The sequence below is a fragment of the Heteronotia binoei genome, chromosome 8 (assembly GCF_032191835.1).
Source record: "Heteronotia binoei isolate CCM8104 ecotype False Entrance Well chromosome 8, APGP_CSIRO_Hbin_v1, whole genome shotgun sequence".
Taxonomy (NCBI): Eukaryota; Metazoa; Chordata; class Lepidosauria; order Squamata; family Gekkonidae; genus Heteronotia; species Heteronotia binoei.
The window spans coordinates 125,018,752-125,042,778 of NC_083230.1; the positions used below are offsets into that span (position 1 = coordinate 125,018,752).

A 24,027-nucleotide genomic window follows, 5' to 3' on the forward strand; every position below is an offset into this window, starting at 1 on the left:
TCATAGAATTGGACCCCCTGGTCCAATCGTTTTGAAACTTGGGGGGTATTTTGGGGAGAGGCACTAGATGCTGTACTGAAAATTCGGTGCCTCTACCTCAAAAAACAGCCCCCCCCAGAGCCCCAGATACCCGCGGATCAGTTCTCCATTATTTTCTATGGGAATAAATCTCTATAGGGAATAATTGAGTTCCCAGCAGACATTTCCCTCCCCTCCCCCCACTTTCTGATGACCCTGAAGTGGGGGGAGGGCCTCCAAACCGGGGGATCCCCTGCCCCCACCTGGGGATTGGCAACCCTAGCCACACGTAGCTCCCCAATAAGCAGGGGTGGGATTCTAGCAGGAGCTCCTTTGCATATTAGGCCACACCCCCCTGATGCAGCCAATCCTCCAAGAGCTTGCAAGGCTCTTTTTTGTAAGCTTTTGGAAGATTGGCTACATCTAGGGTGTGTGGCCTAATATGCAAAGGAGCTCCCGCTAGAATCCCACCCCTGGTTCCCTCCGAAACAGCTCTTTTCTCCAGAGAAGTTGATCCGTGTTGTCTGGAGATCAGGTGGAATGCCAGAAGATCTTCACGCTCTCCCCCCCCCCCCACCTGGAGGTTGAGAACCCCTAGCCCTGTGGTTTCTTTTGAATGCGGTTTGAAAATCACTGCTCTAAACGTTTCTTTCTTTTTTTAAATTCCCGTGACCAGGGAGATATCGGGCCAGTCGGCCCTCCAGGCCCGAAAGGGGATCAGGGAGCCCAAGGAGAAAAGGGAGAGAAGGTAAGAGCGGTCAGACGATGATGACTTCGATGCAATAAAAAAGGCCAAGGCCATCCTGGGAATTATTAGGAAGGGGATTGAAAACAAATCAGCCAGGATCATAATGCCCCTGTAGAAATCGATGGTGCGGTCTCATTTGGAATACTGTGTGCAATTCTGGTCGCCGCACCTCAAAAAGGATATTATAGCATTGGAAAAAGTGCAGAAAAGGGCAACTGGAATGCTTCAAGGGTTGGGACACTTTCCCTATGAAGAAAGGTTTAAAATGCTTGGGGCTCTTTAGCTTGGAGAAATGTCGACTGCGGGGTGACATGACAGAGGTGTACAAGATTATGCATGGAATGGAGAAAGTAGAGAATGAAGTACTTTTTTCCCTTTCTCACAATACAAGAACTCGTTGGCATTCAATGAAATTGCTGAGCAGTTGCGTTAGAACGGATAAAAGGAAGTACTTCTTCACCCAAAGGGTGATTAACATGTGGAATTCACTGCCACAGGAGGTGGTGGCGGCTACAAGCATAGCCAGCTTCAAGAGGGGATTGGATAAAAATATGGAGCAGAGGTCCATCAGTGGCTATTAGCCACAGTGTATATATATATATTGGCCACTGTGTGACACAGAGTGTTGGACTGGATGGGCCATTGGCCTGATCCAGCATGGCTTCTCTCATGTTCTTAAGTGATACAGAGTGTTGGACTGGATGGGCCATTGGCCTGATCCAACATGGCTTCTCTTATGTTCTTATGTCTGTTTCTTGTAAAGCGCTGCAGGATTTCAAAGCCCGAAATCCTATTCTCTTTAAATTTTTTATTGAATTTTTAAAAAAATATATACAAGTTAATATCAATATTAATATTCATATGCAATTCATTAAACTTGTAGAATCAGATTGTAAGCAGGCATAAATACTTACATGCATACAATAAAATATCGAGTAAGGATTTTAAGCTATAAAGATGTATCTAGATATGTAGACGGTTTTCTGTCCAAGGAGAGAGGTGAAGATGAAAACAAAATTAAGATTAAGGCAATAATTCCTGCATCAAAACACAGTTAATTTAATTGAACCCATATTATAAGAACATAAGAGAAGCCATGTTGGATCAGGCCAGTGGCCCATCCAGTCCAACACACTGTGTCACAGAAGAACATAAGAAAAGCCATGTTGGATCAGGCCAGTGGCCCATCCAGTCCAACACACTGTGTCACATAAAAACATAAGAGAAGCCATGTTGGATCAGGCCAGTGGCCCATCCAGTCCAACACACTGTGTCACAGAAGAACATAAGAGAAGCCATGTTGGATCAGGCCAGTGGCCCATCCAGTCCAACACTCTGCATCACATAAGAACATAAGAGAAGCCCTGTTGGATCAGACCAGTGGCCCATCCAGTCCAACACTCTGTGTCACATAAGAACATAAGAGAAGCCACGTTGGATCAGGCCAATGGCCCATCCAGTCCAACACTCTGCGTCACATAAGAACATAAGAGAAGCCATGTTGGATCAGGCCAGGGGCCCATTCAGTCCAACACTCTGTGTCACATAAGAACATAAGAGAAGCCAAGTTGGATTAGGCCAATGGCCCATCCAGTCCAACACTCTGCATCACAGAAGAACATAAGAGAAGCCATGTTGGATCAGGCCAGTGGCCCATCCAGTCCAACACTGCATCACATAAGAACATAAGAGAAGCCATGTTGGATCAGACCAGTGGCCCATCCAGTCCAACACTCTATGTCACATAAGAACATAAGAGAAGCCATGTTGCTCCATATGCTTATCCATTCCCCTTTTAAAGCTGGCTATGCTTGCAGCCACCACCCCCTCCTGTGGCAGTGAATTCCACATGTTAATCACGTTTTGGGTGAAGAAGGACTTCCTTTGATCTCTTCTAACCGATGATTGTGCTGGGCAGCTACAGCACAACCCATAGAAATAGGTTTTGTTCCTGCCTTTCAAAGTAGTTGCCCTTGGCTTTTTATAGAAACCATAAACCCACCTGTATGTTGAACAGGAAGGTGTAAAATGCTTTCTTTGGTCTTAATCGTGGCTTAATTTCTACAGGGAAACCCAGGATTTGGCATTCCCGGGCAGCTAGGATTGAAGGGGGAGCCCGGAGAAAGGGTAAGTAATATTGATCAGTCAAGATGGGAAAGACAAGAAAGTGTTCCAGTTGGTTTTTACTTATTTAATTATTTATTTTGCTGATTTCTATTCCACCCTTTCCTGCAGATGGGCTCAGGGTGGATTACAGCATATCAACAATAACAGTAAAGAATCACGGTGATGAATGAATAAAAACACACGGTTAAAACAATAAAATCAACCGGCAATTTCGACAAATTGTAAATGGTAAATCTAAGGAAGAGGCGTCAGCTTGATGGAAGAAATTCTATGATTGGCTAAAATAGACTAAAATAGAATATTTAATTCTACGATGGGAATGGAGGGAATATTAAGGATAATAAAAACTGAAAGGTGGAATTTATAACTATTAGTTAATATTGTTATAAAACTCTTACAATTTGTAAGAGAAAGTGTTTTATTAATTTAAAAGGGTCTTAGCATTGGAGAAGGGGGATATATCCCTCAAGCAAAAGATATCGCGTAGCTTATTCTCTACCTCTGCAAGTAAATATAATTCGGTTTTTACAGAATGACCTGGAGAAAACTGATGAGAAATGTAAACATTAAAACAATCAAATCAACTGGCAATTTCAACAAGAAGCAGCTCTGGCTCAATCAAATGAATCAGGGGTGGCCAAGGGTAGCTCTCCAGATGTTTTTTGCCTACAACTCCCAGCAGCCCCAGCCAGCATGGCTGGGGCTGATGGGAGTTGTAGGCAAAAAACATCTGGAGAGCTACCCTTGGCCACCCCTGAAATAAATCAATGCTACAGCAGTAGGCCTGAGAAGAGTGAACTGACACAACAAGGGAAGCTGAGTTAGATATATTATGGATGCCTGCTGCCTCACCCAATGGCCTGGCAGAACCGCTCTGTTTACAGGCCCTACAAAAAGATAGTACATAAGAACATAAGAGAAGCCATGTTGGGTCAGGCCGATGGCCCATCCAGTCCAACACTCTGGGTCACATAAGAACATAAGAGAAGCCATGCTGGATCAGGCCAATGGCCCATCCAGTCCAACACTCTGTGTCACATAAGAACATAGGAGAAGCCATGTTGGATCAGGCCAACGGCCCATCCAGTCCAACACTCTGTGTCACATAAGAACATAAGAGAAGCCATGTTGGATCAGGCCAACGGCCCATCCAGTCCAACACTCTGTGTCACATAAGAACATAAGAGAAGCCATGTTGGATCAGGCCAACGGCCCATCCAGTCCAACACTCTGTGTCACATAAGAACATAAGAAAAGCCCTGTTGGATCAGGCCAGTGGCCCATCCAGTCCAACACTTTGTGTCACAGAAGAAAATAAGAGAAGCCATGTTGGATCAGGCCAGTGGCCCATCCAGTCCAACACTTTGTGTCATAGAAGAACATAAGAGAAGCCATGTTGGATCAGGCCAGTGGCCCATCCAGTCCAACACTCTGTGTCACATAAGAACATAAGAGAAGCCCTGTTGGATCAGGCCAGTGGCCCATCCAGTCCAACACTTTGGGCGTTTTTGCACTGACCTTTTAGTGGCGCGACCACCATCTTCACACCGGAGGATCTGCGCGGATTTCGCACAAGAAGCGCCGGAGCACCCAAAAGAGCCGGCGACTTCCGTTGCGAAACCCGCTCAAACGGAAACCGCCAAGAAGCAGGAAAACGTTTGAGCGGCTTTTGCGACGGAAGTCGCCGGCTCTTTTGGGTGCTCGGGCGCTTCTTGTGCGAAATCCGCGCAGATCCTCCGGTGTGAAGAGGGTGGTCGCGCCACTAAAAGGTCAGTGTGAAAACGCCCTTTGTGTCACATAAGAACATAAAAGAAGCCATGTTGGATCAGGCCAGTGGCCCATCCAGTCCAACACTCTGTGTCACAGAAGAACATAAGAGAAGCCATGTTGGATCAGGCCAGTGGCCCATCCAGTCCAACACTCTGTGTCACATAAGAACATAAGAGAAGCCTTGTTGGATCAGGCCAGTGGCCCATCCAGCCCAACACTGTGTCACATAAGAACATAAGAGAAGCTGTGTTGGATCAGGCCAGTGGCCCATCCAGTCCAACACTTTGTGTCACAGAAGAACATAAGAGGAGCCATGCTGGATCAGGCCAGTGGCCCATCCAGTCCAACACTCTGTGTTACATAAGAACATAAGAGAAGCCATGTTGGATTCAGAGTGAAGGGCGGGGTATGAATCTGCAATTCTTCTTCTTCTTCTTTAATGTCTTTTTACAAAGATCTCAGTAATCATATGAAGGTACTCGCTTTATGCATGTCTTTTTTTTAATTTGTAGGGAAACGTTGGTTTATCTGGCAAACCAGGCCAAAAGGTGAGTGTACAACTGAGCCCTGAGGGGGCTAGAGATGGTGAGAGGTCAAGTCCCATGAGGAAAGGCTGAAAGAGCTGGGGATGTTTAGCCTGGAGAGGAGGCGACTGAGAGGTGATAGGATCGCCTTCTTCAAGTCCTTGAAGGGCTGTCATCTAGAGGATGGTGCGGAGTTGTTTTCTGTGGCCCCAGAAGGTAGGACCAGAACCAAGAAGAGTTTCCGGCTCAACATTAGGAAGAACTTCCTGATCGTTAAAGTGGTTCCTCAGTGGAACAGGCTTCCTCAGGAGGTGGTGGGCTCTCCATCCTTGGAAGTTTTTAAACAGAGTTTTGATGGCCATCTGACAGCAATGCGGATCCTGTGAAATAGGCAGATCATGAGAAGGAGGGCAGGAAGGGTCGCATCAGTGCTTAGTTCTCGTGGCCCTTTCTAACATGCTCAAAGAAATGTAAGTCAGGGAAATAGGTTTTATAGGTTGTGAGCCGCCCTGGAGAGCCAGTTTGGTGTTGTGGTTAAATGTCCGGACTCTTATCTGGGAGAACCGGGTTTGATTCCCCACTCCCCCACTTGCACCTGCTGGAATGGCCTTGGGTTAGCCATATCTCTCACAGGAGTTGTCCTTGAAAGGGCAGCTGCTGTGAGAACCCTCTCAGCCCCACCCACCTCACAGGGTGTCTGTTGTGGAGGGAGAAGATATAGGCGATTGTAAGCCGCTCTGAGTCTCTGATTCAGAGAGAAGGGCGGGATATAAATCTGCAGTTTTCTTCTTATTCTGAGCCTGCCCTGGCAGGGTGGGTGGGATATAAATCTAATAATAATAATACAAAAAAATAATTGGGGTCAGGTGGCAGTTTTTCTCCAGGCATCCTGGAGTGTGTGTGTCTCTGTGTGTGTTTTCCATCTTTTGGGCATGGAGCAAGTGTCACTGGAGGTGTTGGGAGGCATTTGTGAATTTCCTACATTGTGCAGGGTGTTGGACTAGATGACCCCGAAGGTCCCTTCCAACTCTAGAATTCTATGAACAATTGATGCAATAATACATCTAATATATTCTGAACGCCAACTGAAGCAAGAAAGCATCTAAAATGATTACCACCCCACTGTTTTAATCGTTCTTAACTGTTCTTAACTGTTTAATTTGCTTCAATCGTTTCACAATTTAATTGTTCAATTGTTATGAATTTACTGGTTGTTACCCGCCCTGTGCCTGCTTTGGTGGGGAGGGCGGGATATAAATCCAATAAACTTTAAACCTTAAACTCTGGTTAAGACAAAGAGAGGCATCCCATTCGGGGAGACGACACCTACACTAACTCAGAGTGATGTAGCGTCCCTCGCCCCGTCCAAAGATGCTGAGTCACTCCCTCCAACAGAAGGAAGGAAAGATGGAGAGATGTAGACAAACAGATGGCCGTCTTGTTGTTTCAGGGGGAAGCTGGTCCTAAGGGTGAGAAAGGTGAACCAGGATTGACTGGGAAACCAGGAGAGCCCGGCCTAAGAGGTAAAGATGTAAGTAGAAACTAAGAAAGCACCAAATCTGGCCAGCTGAACTCTGGCATTCTGGGAACACAGTACAGATAAATAAGAGCTGGAAAATACAAAGGACAGATTTCTCACTAGGGCTTGTTCTGGTCTTGGAGCCCATTTCCTTCTGTCCGATTTTGCACAAACTGCAACTTGCCCTGCCTCTTTCCCCTGGCAAGCAAGATCCTCTGAAAATCAGTTTCTGCTTGCCACAAGAAAGAGGTGGGGCAAGTCAAAGCCACGCGGAAGCTTGTGCAAAATTGGACAGAAGTGCCGGGGGAGAAAAGGACTCTGAGACCCGAACAAGCCTAGTGAGAAATAGGTCAACAGAATAACTTTTCTGTCCCTGGAATATTTCCAGAATTTAGGGGAGCCAACTGAACAGAAACTGCCTCAATCTGCTTGAACTACAGCTCCATGTTCAGAAATTAGCAAGTGACAGCGTTGCCAAAGGTCTTTTCCACAACAGGCTTTCTGATAGCCTTTAACTGGTTATGTTGGGGAGAGGTGGATGTCAGGGATTGAACCTGGGACCTTCTGTCAGCAATGCTGGTGCTTTATCATAAGAACATAAGAAAAGCCATGTTGGATCAGGTCAATAGCCCATCCAGTCCAACACTCTGTGTCACAGAAGAACATAAGAGAAGCCATGTTGGATCAGGCCAATGGCCCATCCAGTCCAACACTCTGTGTCACATAAGAACATAAAAGAAGCCATGTTGGATCAGGCCAGTGGACCATCCAGTCCAACACTCTGTGTCATATAAGAACATAAGAAAAGCCATGTTGGATCAGGCCAGTGGCCCACCCAGTCCAACACTCTGTGTCACGGAAGAACATAAGAGAAGCCATGTTGGATCAGGCCAGTGGACCATCCAGTCCAACACTCTGTGTCATATAAGAACATAAGAAAAGCCATGTTGGATCAGGCCAGTGGCCCATCCAGTCCAACACTCTGTGTCACATAAGAACATAGGAGAAGCCATGTTTGATCAGGCCAATGGCCCATCCAGTCCAACACTCTGTGTCACACAATGGCCAAAAAAACCCAGGTGCCATCAGGAGGTCCACCAGTGGGGCCAGGACACTTGAAGCCCTCCCACTGTTGCCCCCCACAAGCACCAAAATAAAGAGCATCATTTCCCCAGACAGAGAGTTCCATCTGTACCCTGTGGCTAATAGCCATTGATGGATTGGTCTAGGGCAAATTGCTGATTTCCCTCTCTAATCCTGCAGGGTCCTTTGGGCCTCCCAGGACGCCCTGGAGAACGAGGCATGAAAGGAGAACCAGGAGAACCTGGCCAAGACGTAAGTTGAATGTGGAGGGAACGGTGCCGCCAAGGAAGTTCTTTTCACTCCCCCCCTCCCAACAGCATGATGTGACAACATGGAAGGAAAACAGCCCAGATATGCATTCAGCCAAACTAGGTTAGATTGATGATTTCTCTCTCTCTAATTCTGCAGGGTCCTTTAGGCCTCCCAGGACGCCCTGGAGAACGAGGCATGAAAGGAAAACCAGGAGAACCTGGCCGAGATGTAAGTAGAATGTGAAGGGAACAAGGCCACCAAGGAGGTTCTGTTCATGCCTGTTTTTTCAACAGCATGCGACTACATGGAAGGATTACATGGTCAATTAGGGTTGCCAAGTCCCCTAAGCCCCGGAGCGGGGGACTTTCGGGCACGCACTACGTGATAACGTCACCCGGAAGGGACGTCATCGCACTGGTGACGTTGCTCACGGCCGCTCTACGGTACCTATTGTCCCATAGAGTTTCCCCTCCCAAATGGCTAGAGCGTCCGGGAAAGCCGTAGAGTTTTCCCAGAAATGCCTAGAGCGGCCGCTGCGCGCTGTCGCCGGTGTGATGACTTCACTTCCTGGTGATGTCATTGCACCGGGGACGTAGGGGGAGGTTCCCCCTGCTGGCCCAATGTGAGCTGACGGGTTGGGAACCTCCCAGGCGGAGGAATCCTTGGCAGCCCTATGGTCAAGAGGCCATCTTTCCAGGGCAGAGACAGGGGAAATTATGACCCTGAAAGCTTTACCTTTTAACCCTCAACCTGCTGAACTCTTCGTCAAGAACATCAACCCGTAGCCCTGTGTATAAGGTTGCCAGTCTTCAGATTGGCCTGGGGTTGCCAAGTCCAATTCAAGAACTATCTGGGGGCGGAGAACCTTCTTTGGGGGCTCATAGAATTGGACTCCCTGGACTAATCCTTTTGGAAACATGGAGGGTGTTTCAGGGAGAGGCAGCAGATGCTATGCTGAAAATTTGATGCTTCTACCTCAAAACACAACCCCTCAGAGCCCCACATACCGGCGGATCAATTCTCCATTTTACCGTATGGGAATCATTCTCCATAGGGAAGAATGGAGTGCCCAGCTTTGTGATGACCCTGAAGCAGGGGGAAGGCCTCCAGTTGGCAAGCCAAGGTTGTCCCTAGAGATTTCCTGGAATTACAACCGAACTCCAACATATAGGTTCGGTTCCTCTGGAGAAAATGGCCGTTTCGGAGGATAGATTCTGTATGGCATTGTACCTAGAGTTGCCAGCTCCAGGTTGGGAAACAGCTGGAGGTTTTGGAGGTGGAGCCTGGGGAGGACAGGGTTTGAGGAGGGGAGGGACTTGAGTGAGGTCCACCTTCCAAAGCGGCCATTTTCTCCTAGTGAACTGATCTTTGTCACCTGGAGATCAGTTGTTATCCCAGGATAATCTCCAGTCACTACCTGGTGGTTGCTGACTAACATGTTTAGTAAGATTTAGTAAGTAAAGGAAGTCCTTCTTCACTCAAAGGGTGATTAGCATGTGGAATTCACTGCCACAGGAGGTGGTGGCGGCTACAAGCATAGACAGCTTCAAGAGGGGATTGGATAAAAATATGGAGCAGAGGTCCATCAGTGGCTATTAGCCACGGTGTGTATATATATATGTGTGTGTATGTATATATATAATTTTTTTTTTGGCCACTGTGTGATAGAGAGTGTTGCACTGGATGGGCCACTGGCCTGATCCAACATGGCTCCTTTTATGTTCTTCTGTGACACAGAGTGTTGGACTGGATGGGCCACTGGCCTGATCCAACATGGCTCCTCTTCTGTTCTTATGTGACACAGAGTGTTGCACTGGATAGGCCACTGGCCTGATCCAACATGGCTCCTCTTATGTTCTTATGTGACACAGAGTGTTGCACTGGATGGGCCACTGGCCAGATCCAACGTGGCTCCTCTTATGTTCTTATGTGACACAGAGTGTTGGACTGGATGGGCCATTGGCCTGATCCAACGTGGCTCCTCTTATGTTCTTTATATAAACAATTTTTATTAGTAACATATGGTAGTAGAATCTACAACTTATAAAAAGTTTAAGATTAAAAAAAAAATCATCATTCTACCCCACATCTTACTTTCTTTCCACCCCTCCCCCATTACTTGACCCCCGCCAGTGTTATTTTTTTTTGAAAAAACAGATATTAAAGGTACCCTTAACTATCAAGAAAAAATAACGAATAATAAAGAGAAATATTCCCCCTTCATAAGTTATATTCTTATCTTAAAAAACTAAAAAATCTTAATCATCTTCCACTCTTTCTCTACATATCTTCTAAATTTCTTCCACTCCCAATTAAAAAGTTCTAAATCACAGTTTCTTAGTTTTCTTGTTAATTTGTCCATTTCACTCCATGACATAACTTTTATAATCCAATCCCATTTTTCTGGTATTTTTTCTTGCTTCCACAACTGCGCATACAATGTCCTAGCAGCTGAGAGCAAGTACCAGATTAAAGTTCTATCTTCTTTAGGAAATTTTTCCATTTGTAATCCCAGCAGAAAGATCTCTGCTTCTTTGTTAAATTCATATCCCAGGATCTTAGATATCTCTTGTTGAATCATCTGCCAAAACATTTTCGCTCTTTCACAAGAAGAACATGGCTGTTCTTATGTTCTTATGTGACACAGAGTGTTGGACTGCATGGGCCTCTTGCCTGATCCAACATGGCTGCGCTTATGTGACACAGAGTGTTGGACTGGATGGGCCATTGGCCTGATCCAACATGGCTCCTCTTATGTGACACAGAGTGTTGGACTGGATGGGCCATTGGCCTGATCCAACATGGCTCCGCTTATGTGACACAGAGTGTTGGACTGGATGGGCCATTGGCCTGATCCAACATGGCTCCGCTTATGTGACACAGAGTGTTGGACTGGATGGGCCACTGGCCTGATCCAACATGGCTTCTCTTCTGTTCTTATGTGACACGGAGTGTTGGACTAGATGGGCCATTGGCCTGACTCAACATGGCTTCTCTTATGTTCTTATGTGACGTAGAGTGTTGGACTGGAAGGGCCACTGGCCTGATCCAACATGGTTTCTCTTATGTTCTTATGATTTTTTACAATAATTGTATAAATTTGTCACAATATTACAAAGAGAAGCCCATTTTCATGAAGTTTTCCATCTTCATTATATTACAGTGAGCACTTGGAAGCAATGTTCCCTCTAAGCTGCAGAGTCTTGTGAGCAAAAATTCTACTTTGTGAGTTACTGGCATTAAACTTGTGAGCTGCTGGCATGAAAGTGGTGAGCTACTGCATACATTATTGTGCTCTGGGGCCATTATTCCTGAGCTAAGACAAAAATGTGTGAGCTGGAGGCTAAAAATCTGTGAGCCAGCTCACGCTAACTCAGCTTAGAGGGAACACTGCTTGGAAGTAGGCTCATTTCGTTAAAAGTCTTCCTCAGCTGCATTTCTATTTTCTTCAAAGTTAGCCTCGTTTTATTTATTTATTTATTTAATTTATAGTCCGCCCTTTCCCAGGGATGGGCTCAGGGTGGATTACAACATTCTAAAAATGGTATGAAAACAACCGTTAAAACCAGAGCCATGCGGACAGTACAGTTTGACAGAGCATACAAATTATGAATGGTGGCTCTCTGCAAGGCTCCTTATTTTCTTCAAAATTATCATCATCTCAATATTTATATTTATATTAGAAGCGAACTAGTCCCTAACCTCTTCTCTAGCCAGATGGAAAAGCCCCCTGAATTTTGCTGGCAAAATGTTTTCTCATCACCACTTAAGTGTTTCTATTAGGGGCAAGCTGGTCCTGAACCTCTTATCTAGTCAAATGCAAAAGCCTTCTGTCGGTAGCCGAATCAGATTGTCCGATCTGCATTTGGCTGAATAAATACCCGAATACCTTATTTTTCGGATACTTATTCAGTTCGGTTTATACCGAATGCACACTCCCAGTTAGCTATTCTTATGAGGAGGATGCCCATGGTTCACTGGGATATACAAGAGCAAGCCGTCATTCCCATGTGGCATTTTGAAGCACATGTTGAAAACAGATCAGCAAGGCCTCATCCTGTGTCCCGTTCCTCATTCTGCCTTTCTCGTCTTCTTTTAGGGAGCTGTGGGAGAGAAGGGCAACAAGGGCAACTCCGTAGGTTTGCAGATTCTCCTTGTTAGCTTTGCATGAGAAACCTCTGAGGCATTCGTAAAGCTGAATGACTTTCATCAATCCTCTCTGTTTCTGTCTCTATCTCTCTCTGTCTGCCTCTCTCTGTGTCTCTGTCTCTCTCTGTGTCTCTGTCTCTCTCTCATGTCGTGACATATCTCCACAGGGACCACCTGGGCCTCCAGGAATTCCTGGCAGAACTGTGAGTAAACTTTGTTCTCCTAACCAGTCTGATGGAAAGGGGGGAAAGTTTGTATTGTGTATAAAGGAATTAGGGGTCTTGTTCCTTGACGTACTTGTCAAGAGCTAAGGTCAGGGGTCTGGGAGACGGGTGCGATCAGTGGGGGCCTCAAACCAGGCACGATCAAGGCTGAAGAGGATTAATTAATTAAGTATTGCATGGCATTGTGGTTAGTACAGCCAGGAGAGCCAAAGATTGTCTGGCAGTCAGAAGTTCTAGCTCTGTTATATCCTGCCTATAATCACAGTAGCTTACAATAACAGCTTAAAAACATTAATACTTGGAAGCATTTTCAATTTAAAACCAAAAATAAAATAACAGACTCCGAATCTCTCCCTCTGTTGCCCTTTAAATGATGCCTGCCGTTCGTCCCCCCACCCCCACCCCCCGCTCAAAAGCTCTGGCAAACAGGCAGGCCTTGAGTTTGTGCAGGAGGTTGGACTAGATTACCCTGGAGGTTCCTTCCAACTCTATGATTCTATTAAACCCCTCCTGAAGATCTCCAAGGAGGGGGCTCCTCATCTCTTCAGAGAGTCCCTTCCCGTTCCCCTGATGGAGCATCGGAAGGTGGCCCAGTGACCACAGGAAATACTCTTTGGCAGGGGTCATTTTGTTGAAAAATAGGTGGTGGAGCTCATTTGCATAACTCACTAGCATATGCTGCCACCCTCAACCAAAAGCAACCCAATGCAAGAAAGGAGAGCCCCGGGCGAGCGAGGCCTGCTTGGGCTGGCTAGAGATCCAGCCAGCCCGAGCAGGCCTCGCTCGCCTGGGGCTCTCCTGGGCTGCCCCCCCCCCCAGGGCAAAAGGCCAGCAAGCCACCCACTGCCCAAAAATCACATAAGAAGTGGAGAAATGGTGGCGTGGACTTCTCCAGGGGTGAATGAGGGCTGCTGAAGGTGTGGCAAAGCCCCTGGTGTCTGGCTGGCTCCCTGCTCTCCTCATCCGGGGATTGTTATGCAGCTGCTATTCAGTGGACAAGATAGGTAGGTGGGGAGGAAGAGGGGGAACCCTCAGAAAGGTTCCGGAGCTGGGCTCCTGGGAGCTCCTGCAGAATCTGAGGCCTGTTCCTTGGCACTGCTTAGAGAACATTTGCAAGGTGGTTCTTCTTCCCTCAAACGTGGCTTCCCTTTCTCCCTGATCCATACTAATCTTCATTGTTCCCTCTGACACTTGTAGATTCCTTCTCTGGAAAACAACCTTGCCATCAAAGGAGAGAAGGTACCATTTCTTTATCCCGTTGGAAAAGGACAAGAGTGAATTGTGTTATCTTGGCGGGGGGTGTATGTGTAAAAGTCCCCAAATAAGATAGGCTTATTCCCATTATGAACAAACCCATTATGAGCAAAAAAGAGAGCCAGTGTGGTGTAGTGGTGAAGTGTGCGGACTCTTATCTGGGAGAACCGGGTTTGATTCCCCACTCCTCCACTTGCAGTTGCTGGAATGGCCTTGGGTCAGCCAGAGCTCTCTTATCTGGGAGAACCGGGTTGGATTCCCCACTCCTCCACTTGCAGCTGCTGGAATGGCCTTGGGTCAGCCAGAGCTCTCTTATCTGGGAGAACCGGGTGTGATTCCCCACTCCTCCACTTGCGCCTGCTGGAATGGTCTTGGGTCAGCCAGAGCTCTCTTATCTGGGAGAACCGGGTTGGATTTCCCACTCCTCCACTTGCAGCTGCTGGAATGGCCTTGGGTCAGCCAGAGCTCTCTTATCTGGGAGAACCGAGTTTGATTCCCCACTCCTCCACTTGCAGCTGCTGGAATGGCCTCGGGTCAGCCAGAGCTCTCTTATCTGGGAGAACCGGGTTGGATTCCCCACTCCTCCACTTGCACCTGCTGGAATGGCCTTGGGTTAGCCATAGCTCTGGCAGAGGTTGTTCTTGAAAGGGCAGCTTCTGGGAGAGCTCTCTCAGCCCCACCCACCTCACAGGTTGTCTGTTGTGGGGGAAGAAGATATAGGAGATTGTAAGCTGCTCTGCCCTCTCATGGATTGCCGCCTTGTCGTGGCGAGAGGGCTTGCACGGTTCAATGAGGCTGTGGGCTATGCCATGCAGGGCCACCCAAGATGGACAGGCCACGGATGAGAACCCAGACTAAATGTGATCCACTGGAGAAGGAAATGGCAAACCACTCCAGTATCCTTGCCAAGAAAACCTGACGAACAGAAACAAAAGGCTAAAGGATATGGCGCTGGAAGATGAGCCCCTCAGGTCAGAAGGTGCCCGATATGCTACTGGGGAAGAGCGTTCAAGTAACCACAGAAAGAGTGAAGCGGCTGGGCCAAAGCCGAAAGCTATGGATGTGTCTAATGGTGAAAGAAGAGTCCGACGCTGCAAAGAACAATACTGCATCAGAACGTGGAATGTAAGATCTACGAATCAAGGTAAGCTAGATGTGGTCAAACAAGAGATGGCAAGAATGAACATCGACATCTTGGGAATCAGTGAACTAAAATGGACAGGAATGGGTGAATTTAACTCAGAGGATCGCTACATCTATTATTGTGGCCAAGAGTCCCGTAGAAGAAATGGTGTGGCCTTTATAGTTAACAAGAGAGTGAGGAAGGCAGTAATGGGATACAATCTCAAAAATGATAGAATGATCTTGGTCCGTATCCAAGGCAAACCATTCAATATCACAGGAATCCAAGTCGATGCCCCAATGATGCAGAAGAGGCTGAAGTGGACCAGTTCTATGAAGATCTACAACACCTTCTAGATTTAACACCAAAAAAAGCTCAGTCAGTCCTAAGGGAAATCAACCCAGACTGTTCCCTGGAAGGTCAGATGCTGAAGCTGAAGCTCAAATACTTTGACCACCAAATGAGAAGGGAGCACTCCCTGGAGAAGATCCTGATGCTGGGAAAGACAGATGGCAAAAGAAGAAGGGGAAGGCAAAAGAGGAGATGGCTGGACAGCGTTACTGATGTAACAAACACAAATTTGAGCAGACTTTGGAGGATGGTGGAAGACAAGAGGGCCTGGCATGACTTGGTCCAGGGGGTCGCAAAGAGTCGGACTCGACTGTGCGACTGCACAACAACAAAAGCCGCTCTGAGTCTCTGATTCAGAGAGAAGGGCGGGGTATAAATCTGCAGTCTTCTTCTTCTCTATTATTCCTGACATCGGTGTACAAGCCTGCATTTGGCTGGTTAACCTTGCCTAGAACTTGATCATCGTTAACTTAGCCGATGGACCCTGCCCGGTCCTCCTATCTCTTTCGGTTTGCTGACCTTGATTCCGGGGCACTAAAGGACCTTGCGGCCATCTGCAAGGCGACCCTCCAGCGGTTGAGGCACATCTCTCTGCAGAATGTAAAATATCAGTGTCCTCCAGGTGATACCGAAGCTTCCAGCCTGCTACGTCCTGTCTCAGCAGACATCCGTGGCTTGGGTGCCCTTCATTCCACCGGGATCTGTAGAGGCAGACACCAGATTTCTGTGGCATGAAGCCCATCCATCAGGCACGGGTTTCCACAAGAGATCACCAAGCAAAAGCTCCTTGGCTTTTCCATCCTCACCTGGAGTATTGTGTTCAGTTTTGGGCACCACACTTTAAGAAGGATATAGAGAAGTTGGAGTGGGTCCAGAGGAAGGTGACGAAGATGGTGAGGGGTCTGGAGACCAAGTCTTATGAAGAAAGGTTGAAGGAGCTGTCAAGTCGGCTGGATTCAATAACGAGTCTTTGGTTGAAACAAAGTTGCTAGTTTATTGAAAGCAGAACTGAATACCATGATAGAGATTGAAGGACTGGGGTACATAGACATTAACCAAGCATTTAAGGTATAGATCAAAGGATTCCTACGGGCGGGGCACTCTATGCAGTATATTTTTTACACTAGGATGTTACTCCCTCATTCCCAAGCCAAGGCCTTGGCGTTTCACACTCCCACAGACACCCGGCCTGAGAAGGCTCCACAATCTTGTTCACATATCAGCATTTCAAAGCAGGCTACATAACAAAGGCATACCTATGAGGAGGGGGGGGGGAGGAGAGGTAGCTAGCAGCATTCGGTGTTCAGTATGAACTGCCCAGAATCCCTTGCTTCTGAACCAGAGTTAGAAAACAGGTTACTCAACAATACAGCAGACTTGACAGGAGCTGGGCATGTTTAGCCTGGAGAGGAGGCGGCTGAGAGGTGATAGGATCACCATCTTCGAGTTCCTGAAGGGCTGTCATATAGAGCAGGGGTGGTCTACGGTAGCTCTCCAGATGTTTTTTGCCTACAACTCCCATCAGTCCCAGCCATTGGCCATGCTGGCTGAGGCTGATGGGAGTTGTAGGCAAAAACATCTGGAGTGCTACTGTTGGCCACCCCTGATATAGAGGATGGTATGGGATTGTTTTCTGTGGCCCCGGAAGGTAGGACCAGAACCAATGGATTGAAGTTAAATCAAAAGAGTTTCCGGCTCAACATTAGGAAAAACTTCCTGACCGTTAGAGCGATTCCTCAGTGGAACAGGCTTCCTCCTCGGGAGGTGGTGGGCTCTCCTTCCTTGGAGGTTATTAAGCAGAGGCTAGATGGCCATCTGACAGCAATGAGGATCCTGTGAATTTAGGGGGAGGTATTTGTGGGTTTCCTGCATTGTGTAGGGGGTTGGACTAGATGACCCTGGAGGTCCCTTCCAACTCTATGATTCTATATGAGCTCCATTGCAGTTCCTGCAGGGATTGGAAAAGCTGGCCCCAATCCATTAGGGTGTGGGAAGCGGCATTTTTACTTTTAGAGGAGGGCTGGGTTTTGCCCCCTGGGGGTCAGAAAAACAGGGACTCTCCCACCTGTCTGGAATGCCCTGGACTTCACTTCCTGTCTGTCCTTCAAAGGGTGGGTGGCTTCTGGGTCAGTCTGCCCCCCTCTAGGCAGGCTATTTCTAGCTAGGATATAGGTTCGTCTCTTATCCCATAACGGCAGGTGAGCCTCCCACTCCCCCCCAATTCTTCTGGTCTCCTTGCTCAGAGGAGCAATGAGAGGGAAATGGAAGGGTAAAACAGTGCAAGGAAGTTACTTCCTGTTTTGAACCAGGAAGTGACATCATGATGCTTTATGATGTCAAACTGGAGAGCCAGTTTGGTGTAGTGGTTAAGTGTGTGGACTCTTATCTGGAAGATTCCCCACTCCTCCACTTGCAGCTGCTAGAATGGCCTTGGGTTAGCCATAGCTCTTATCTGGGAGAACCGGGTTTGATTCCCCCACTCCTCCATTTGCAGCTGCTGGAATGGCCTTGGGTCAGCCATAGCTCTCTTATCTAGGAGAACCGGGTTTGATTCCCCACTCCTCCACTTGCAGCTGCTGAAATGGCCTTGGGTCAGCCAGAGCTCTCTTATCTGGGAGAACCGGGTTTGATTCCCCACTCCTCCACTTGCAGCTGCTGGAATGGCCTTGGGTCAGCCAGAGCTCTCTTATCTGGGAGAACCGGGCTTGATTCCCCACTCCTCCACTTGCAGCTGCTGGCATGGCCTTGGGTCAGCCAGAGCTCTCTTATCTGGGAGAACCGGGTTTGATTCCGCACTCCTCCGCTTGCAGCTGCTGGAATGGCCTTGGGTCAGCCAGAGCTCTCTTATCTGGGAGACCCGGGTTTGATTCCCCACTCCTCCACTTGCAGCTGCTGGAATGGCCTTGGGTCAGCCAGAGCTCTCTTATCTGGGAGACCCGGGTTTGATTCCCCACTCCTCCACTTGCACCTGCTGGCATGGCCTTGGGTCAGCCATAGCTCTGGCAGAGGTTGTCATTGAAAGGGCAGCTGCTGTGAGAGCCCTCTCCAGCCCCACCCGCCTCACAGGGTGTCTGTTGTGGGGGAAGAAGGGAAAGGAGATTGTGAGCCGCTCTGAGACTCTTCGGAGTGGAGGGCGGGATAGAAATCCGATATCTTCTTCATCTTCTTCTTCTTCAAAATCTATATAACTTTTTGAAATTTCAAGAGCATCATGGGGGTGCCTTCTTTGTGGGGCTCATAGAACTGGACCCCCTGGTCTAATCTTTTTTTGAAATTGGCGGTTTTATTGAGGAGAGGCACCAGATTCTACGCTGAGAATTTGGTGCCTTTGCCTCAAAAAACAGCCCCTCCAGAGCCCCACATACCCACGGATGGATTCTCCATTATACCCTACAGGGACTGGTCTCCAGAGAGTATAATGGAGTGCTCAGTGGATCTCCTCCCCCCCACTTTCTGTTAACCCTGAAGTGGGGGGAGGGGCTCCAAGTCAGGGGATCCCCTGCCCCCAACTGGGGATTGGCAACTCTACCTTTGGAGGTGTTCATGTTGGGAGCATTTGTCTAGACAATATGCAAAAAAAGCACTTGGAACTGTCCTGGATGCTTTTAATAAGTATAATGGTTTTGGGGTTTTTTTGCAATGCTTAAAGCACAGCAATGCACTTGGCATACAGTATGTGGTTTCAGGGCTTTTTTTGACCAGGAACACACAGGAATGCAGTTCCAGAGAGAGAGGGCCAGTTTGGTGCAGCGGTGAAGTGCATGGACTCTTATCTGGGAGAACCGGGTTGGATTCCCCCACTCCTCCACTTGCAGCTGCAGGAATGGCCTTGGGTCAGCCAGAGCTCTGGCAGAGGTTGTCCTTGAAAGGGCAGCTTCTGTCAGAGCTCTCTCAGCCCCACCCACTTCACAGGGTGTCTGTTGCGGGGGAGGAAGGGAAAGGAGATTGTAGGCCGCTCTGAGACTCTGTCCTTGAAAGGGCAGCTGCTGTGAGAGCCGTCTCAGCCCCACCCACCTCACAGGGTGTCTTTTGTGGGGGAGGAAGGGAAAGGAGATTGTAGGCCGCTCTGAGACTCTGTCCTTGAAAGGGCAGCTGCTGTGAGAGCCGTCTCAGCCCCACCCACCTCACAGGGTGTCTGTTGTGGGGGAGGAAGGGAAAGGAGATTGTGAGCCACTCTGAGAGGCTGAGATTCAAAGTATAGGGTGGGATATAAATCCAATATCTTCTTATTCTGGTTGGCTTGGCCTGATATGCAAATGAGTTCCTGCTGGGACTCATGTTTCTACCCCAAAAGCCCCGGTGGTTGTAATGGTTATGTAGGCCAGTAGGATTATCCCTCCGTTGCAGATGGAGGAGGGGTTTGAGAGAAAGAGAGGGAGGCTGTCTTCCTGCTGTCCTGTGAGTTCCCGGCAGGGCAGAGTCTAGGCAGGGGCTTCCTCATTCCTCCCTCGGCCTCTGAGACGTCCTGCGACACCCTTCCCAACACCCGCGCTGACTCTTGTGTTTCTTCCAAGGGAGAACCTGGACCGCCCGGCCGAGAAATGGATATCAAGGTAGACTGAGCGAAAATTGTGTTGCTTCTTGTTATAGTGCTGTCAAGCTCCCTCTGGGGGCAGGGGGTCCCCTACTTTGGGGGCCCCAACCCGGCGGCATGGAGCAGGCCGCTGGGGGGATCCTAGGGCGTCTCCAGCATGACGTGCCCGATGTGACGATGTCACTTCTGGGTGACGTCATTGAGCACGTCATGCTGGGGACTAGGGTTGCCAAGTCCAGTTCAAGAAATATCTGGGGACTTTGGGGGTGGAGCCAGGAGACTTTGGGGGTGGTGCCAGGAGACATTGGGGTGGAGCCAAGATCAAGGCTTGAATTGGACCAGCGAGTCCAATTCTATGAGCCCCAAAAGAAGGTGCCCCTGTCCTTCATTATTTCCTATGTAAGGAAGGCATTGAAAAGGTGTGCCGTCCCTTTAAATGTGATGGCCAGAACTCCCTTTGGAGTTCAATGATGCTTGTCACAGCCTTGGTCTTGGCTCCACCCCTAATGTCTCCTGGCTCCACCCCCAAAGTCTCCTAGCTCCACCCCCACAGTCCCCAGATATTTCTTAAATTGGACTTGGCAACCCTATTTTCATAGCATTAATTCTTTAGCAGGTACTAGAATATAAAATAGATTGACTACAACTCCCATCAGCCCCAGCCATTGGCCATGCTGGCTGGGGCTGATGGGAGTTGTAGGCAAAAAAAAAACATCTGGAGAGCTACCCTTGGCCACCCCTGGACTATAAGACCTGGGTAAAGGTTTATCTGAATTCTAACTGTATAACCTAACCGTATTCTGAAATTGTACTAATGTTATCTAATTGCTTTGCCTTTCTATCCATATACTTTAAGCCTTCTGACCAGAGGAGAAACTTAAGTGTAATAAAATTTATCTGTGTAGCCTAGGAAACCGTTTGCTCCTCTGTGTCACTTCTTGAGGACTGCATGTTGTTTGGGTTACTGAGGGTACAAAAGGTGTACAAAAGTAAATCCCACCTCAGGTAGCTCTAGGAATTCCTTGTGCTGCTCTCTATCACTTCTGATCCCCCCCCCCAGAAGTGACATAGATGTCCAACATCGTAATTTATTTATTTTTTTAAATTCTCCCTGGCCCCACTGCTCCAAACTGTGGCAGGCCACGGAACCTGGTTTCTCCTGCAAAAATGTTACTTGTGCTGAACTGGGGAAAGGGCAGAGAGGCTGACCATAAAATCTCACCTTAATAAATTCTGAGAGATAGCAAAATTTTGTAAATCGACCGAATCGGTTAGATTAAGAGACGACTTCATCGCCCCTGTTTTACCAGTTCGTTGCAAGCTTTCCTTTGATTTTTGGAGACGAGAACTCCATTTAGATTTTGATATTTTCCGCTTTGCGATATTTTGTAATGCTGCGAAAAGGAGACCAGTGCGAGTGCTCTGCGACTTGATGGGCCCCAATGTCAAGGTCTGACAAACAAGTGTATTTATTGTTGCTATTTATTGTTGGAGAGCCAGTTTGGTGTAGTGGTTAAGTATGCCGACTCTTATCTGGGAGAACAGGGTTTGATTCCCCACTCCTCCACTTGCAGCTGCTGGAATGGCCTTGGGTCAGCCAGAGCTCTCTTATCTGGGAGAACTGGGTTTGATTCCTCACTCCTCCACTTGCAGCTGCTGGAATGGCCTTGGGTCAGCCAGAGCTCTCTTATCTGGGAGAATCGGGTTTGATTCGGAGATACTCTTCGGATTGGAGGGCGGGATATAAATCCAGTATCTTCATCTACCTCACAGGGTGTCTTTTGTAGGGGAGGGAGATAAAGGAGATTGTGAGCCGCTCTGAGACTCTTTGGAGTGGAGGGAGGGATATAAATCCAATATCTTCATCTACTTCTTATCCTCTGTTTTCCATGTAGCGCCTGGAGAGCCTTTTCGAAGCCTATGGCATCAAGGTAGGTCTCACCTGTGTTTGTAAAGTGCTGCTTCGGTTTCATGGGAGGCTGTCAAATCAAAACTTTGAAAACTCTTGGGGTCCATTCACACTACATTAAATAACGTGTTTTGCAACTGGATTTTTACTGTGTAAGAATAGCAGAAACCCAGTTGCAAAATGCATTATTTAGTGTAGTGTGGATGCAGCCTTTGTATCTTGAAGTTCGCTGGGAAGGCACTTTTAAGGTGCTGGCCCTATGGACCTTTAAGACTCAAGGCAGGTTCACAGGAAGTCTCCGTCTAGCCAACAGCATTGCTGACTCCTATGCCTTCAGACTTGGATGCTTAATGCTTTTACACATCCTGAATAAGGCACTTTCAATCCGCTTTCAATGCACTTTGCAACTGGATTTTAGTGTGAGAAACAGCAAAATCCACTTGCAAACGTTCCCTAAGGTGCATCGGAAATGGCTTGAAAGTACATTATTCAGCAAGTGACGCAGCAAAATCCACTTGCGAACAGTTACTAAAGTGCACTGGAAGTGTATTGAAAGTGCATTATTCTGCAGGGAAGAAAGTGCTGTTTGTTTCCAGTCAGTCCTGAGATACGCTTGCGACATCTCTACCTGGTCCTTCCCCCAAGGAAACATAAGTGTATCAGCCCTCCATGCTGCAGACCAATCACATTAAAATTATGGTGGCGTCAGGGTCAGCCCAAGATTAGCCAGTTTGGTGTAGTAGTTGAGTGCACGGACTCTTATCTGGGAGAACCAGGTTTGATTCCCCATTCCTCCACTTGCAGCTGCTGGAATGGCCTTGGGTCAGCCAGAGCTCTCTTATCTGGGAGAACCGGGTTTGATTTCCCACTCCTCCATTTGCAGCTGCTGGAATGGCCTTGGGTCAGCCAGAGCTCTCTTATCTCGGAGAACCAGGTTAGATTCCCCACTCCTCCACTTGCAGCTGCAGGAATGGCCTTGGGTCAGCCAGAGCTCTCTTATCTGGGAGAACCGGGTTTGATTCCCCTCTCCTCCACTTGCACCTGCTGGAATGACCTTGGGTCAGCTATAGCTCTCTTATCTGGGAGAACCGGGTTTGATTCCCCACTTCTCCACTTGCACCTGCTGGAATGGCCTTGGGTCAGTCCGAGCTCTGGCAGAGGTTGTCCTTGAAAGGGCAGCTGCTGTGAGAGCCCTCTCCAGCCCCACCCACCTCACAGGGTGTCACGTTCTCAGGGTGCAGGCAGGCAGGAGTCCAAAGCCAGTCCAAGGTCAAAGTCCAGGAAGTCAAGCAAAGCCAAGTCACCAATGCAGAATCACAAACCGGAATCAGAAGTCAATGTCCAAAAGCCAAAAGGTCAGGATCAGGAAGGAGCGTGGATGCAAGCCAGAGAATAGACTTGTTGCTTCCACAGGGTTACCAGGGTGGGAGCTATATGGGAGTCTCAATCAGCCTGCTCCCTGGGTGGCAGTGACTCTGCTAGAACTCAGGGCTGAGAGATCTGAAGCCTCGGCGTGCCTCATGTCTTTGCTCTGAAAGTTCTTTCCGGAGCCTGCTTCGAACTCTTGAGATGGGAGGAGGAGAGCTTGGAGGAGATAGATCATCAACAGCTGACACTGGTGCTTGGAGAGTGATTGATGGGCCAGCTGCTGTTTGTTCAGCTGAGGAACTGGCCGGCAACTCTTCCAGGTCTGTTAACCCTTCCAGCTCCTCCTCGTCTCAGGGCTCACGACACAGGGTGTCTGTTGTGGCGGAAGAAGATAAAGGAGATTGTCAACCGCTCTGATTCAGAGAGAAGGGCGGGGTATAAAGCTGCAGTCTTCTTCTTCGTCTTCCTTGTAGCTGTCGCTCCTGAAGGAACTAACCGACCTTCTCATCCGGGATGGGGTCGATATGGTCACCCAGCAGATGGCCAGTGCCAGGAAGGGCAAGGGGAAGATGGGCAAGAAGAAGCAGGGATCCAAGAAGACCACGGACAGCCCGGTGAGTACCACAGACGGCCAGCAGCAGGTGCCTCGTGGCACCTCCAAGACTCACCTGCTCTTATTCCAGCATCAGATTTCAGGTACTACAAGCTGCAATTCGCGAAAGCTGACACTGCAATAAAAATGGGCTAGTCTTCTTTTTTAAAATGTTGAACATATGAAGCTGCCTTATACTGAATCAGACCCTCGGTCCATCAAAGTCAGTATTGTCTTCTCAGACTGGGAGCGGCTCTCCAGGGTCTCAAGCTAAGGCTTTTCACGCCTGGACCCTTTTTTGTTGGAGATGCCGGGGATTGAACCTGGGACCTTCTGCTTACCAAGCAGATGCTCTACCACTGAGCCACCGTCCCTCCCCAAACAACGAGAAAACAAAATACAAATACTTCTCTTATGTTCTTATGTGACACAGAGTGTTGGACTGGATGGGCCACTGGCCTGATCCAACATGGCTTTTCTTA

At 48.2% G+C, this 24,027-nt stretch overlaps 2 long non-coding RNA genes across 2 annotated transcripts in view; both read left to right on the forward strand.

Moving 5' to 3' along the window:
• The first annotated feature begins 693 nt into the window (after positions 1–693).
• LOC132576169 (uncharacterized) lies at positions 694–5,212 on the forward strand. Its single transcript, XR_009555740.1, has 3 exons — positions 694–766; positions 2,834–2,893; positions 5,176–5,212. It is a non-coding gene; the product is annotated as an uncharacterized LOC132576169 (long non-coding RNA).
• A 1,422-nt stretch (positions 5,213–6,634) lies between these two features.
• LOC132575936 (uncharacterized) overlaps positions 6,635–24,027 on the forward strand; it is a 106,471-nt gene continuing 89,078 nt past the window's right edge. The window contains exon 1 of the long non-coding RNA XR_009555715.1: positions 6,635–6,718. This is a non-coding gene — a long non-coding RNA (uncharacterized LOC132575936). The remainder of the gene's footprint in view (positions 6,719–24,027) is intronic.